Genomic DNA, 2,476 nt, shown 5'->3' with positions numbered 1-2,476 from the left:
TCTCGGCCAAACTGCACGACTCAAACCAAACGCAACTTTCGAAATGTTGCTCCCTGTCAACAGACGGAAGAGGGAGCGCACCTCTCGCCCTGTCATGACCAACTTCTTTCATTTTTAAATAAATTCAACTTTTGTTCAAATAAGATCAACTCCTTTCTTCCTCTTCGAGATGCTGCCCAAATTGGTAATTATTTCCATACTTTGGGAAGCTCTGAAGGCATTAGAGATGAGATCAAAGGCTAAATTTGCAGAAAGATAAAATGTAAAGACAACATAACAAGGAGGTGAAACAACATTGGTAGGTTTTGAGCGGGCAAATGTGAAGTTGTTCACTTTGGCCAGAAAAAATAAAAAGAGTGGAGCTTTATTTAAATGGTGAATGACTGCTGAATTCTGCAGTATGTTGAGCTGTCCTCGTGCATGAGCAACGAAACAAAATTTCAGTTACAACAAGTGAATGAAAAAAACTAGTGGAATATTATCCTTTATTTTGTGAGGAATTGAACATAAGAGTAAGAATAAAAACCAAAAGAAAACTGGATTCTGAAAATCAGAAACAAAAACAGAAATTGCTGGTTTACCAGGTATGAAAGCAACTGTGGAGAGAAAGCAGAGTTAATATTTCAGCTTTAATGACCCTTCCTCAGAACGGATCTTTTCCAGCAATTTCTGTTTTCCAGTATTTCTGATACAAATAAGAATATTAGGCTTCATTTATGCAGAATAATAATGATCTTGGACATTGCACACAGTTTTGATGTCCTTATTTATGGAAGGATATGAATGCATTGGAGGTGGTTCAGACAAGGTTTTCTGCGTTGCTGCCTGGACTGAATGTGTTTTCTTATGTGGAAAGTTTGAACAGGCGGAACTTGTTTCCACCAGAGGTAGAAAGGTGAAGGTGATTGGTCAAAGTTCATAAATACCTGAATGGTTTTGACAAGGTGGACATAAAAGGATGTCTTGGCAGTAACCCCAAAAATAGGGAACTCTATTTTAAATGTAAGGCTCATCCATTTGTGCTAGAGATGAGGAGAAATATTTTATCTCCAACAATTCTGTGTCTTTGGAACTCTTTGCCTCAGAAAACAGTGAAGGCATGCCATTGAAACTTTTTAAGGCAAAGGTAAATAATTTTGTTAGGCAAGGAAATCAAAAATTACGAGGGGTTGTTGGGAATTTGGAATTCAGAGCCGAAAGTCTTAGAGGATGGATTGGCCTACTTCTGCTCCTAATTCATATATTCAAATTTCAATTGTATCAACACTATGGAAAAGCTAGGATTGGATTTCTTGGTGAAGAGTAAGTTGAGGAGAAATTTGATGGTGGTGTTGAAAGTCATGAATGGTCATAACACCATGTTAAGAGTCATACGTCATGGAAACACCATTCAATCCAATGAATCCATACTGACCATGTTCCTAAACTAAACTAGTCTCACTTGCCTGGGTTTCGCCCATATCCCTCCAAATCATTTCCTGTTCATGTACCTATCCAAATATCTTTTAAATGCTGTAACTGTACCTGCATCCACCACTTCCTCTGGCAGTTCATTCCACACACAAACCACTCTCTGTGTAACAAAGTTGCCCCTCATGTCCTTTATACAACTTTCTCCTCTCAGCAAATTTTTGGTCATGGTAGAGGAAATAGAAAGAAGCTGTACATATTGGAATCAAGAGTCAGAGAACACAAATTTTAGTGACTGTTAAAAGAAATAATAACGACACAAGGCTTTTTACACTTATCTTTGTTACCTAAAGTGGTTAGGATCTAAAATATAAACACTGAGAGTGTGGTAGAGATATTCAAACATGTCTTTCAGAAGAGAATTGGACTATTACTTGAAGAGGAAAGATTTGTATATCTGTGGGGAGAAGTTGGAGGAGTGGTACAAGGTGAGCTGCACTTGCAGATAGCTCATTTGGATCAAAAGGACTTGTTTTATATTGTAACAATTCTATGATTTCATTTTACGTCAAGTAAACAAGGATATGCATGGGACTATATTTTGCAATCAGCAATAAATCCTCAATTTACGCTTGCACCTGTACATGCACGTGGATTTCTACAAGTTGAAGTGCAAATTGCTGCCAGCCAATTATCCAAAAGCAATTGCACTTTTTACAGGAAATTTCCAATCAGATTGTGGAATAATTAATGAACAATACAGAGCATAAACTATTAAGTAACGGTTGGAACAAAAATCTCAATTTCAATGGTGTACAGAATGTGAGATATAGAAAGAAAGAAAAATTGAAATAACAGAGAGACAAAAGAAGGAAGCACAGTATGAAATCAATAATTAGAATATGAAGGAACGACTCTCCATAGAAATACCCATAATATACAACACAAATCCATGTGGCATTAATGTTCCACTTGAGCTTCCTCCCACTGTTAGCCCCTAACTCTACGAACATTAGCTTCTATTCATTTGCTTATCCAGTCTCTCTTGAATACATCCATAGTATTT

Source organism: Stegostoma tigrinum, chromosome 8 (assembly GCF_030684315.1).
Source record: "Stegostoma tigrinum isolate sSteTig4 chromosome 8, sSteTig4.hap1, whole genome shotgun sequence".
NCBI classification, from domain to species: domain Eukaryota; kingdom Metazoa; phylum Chordata; class Chondrichthyes; order Orectolobiformes; family Stegostomatidae; genus Stegostoma; species Stegostoma tigrinum.
Note: the sequence above shows the minus strand (reverse complement) of the source record.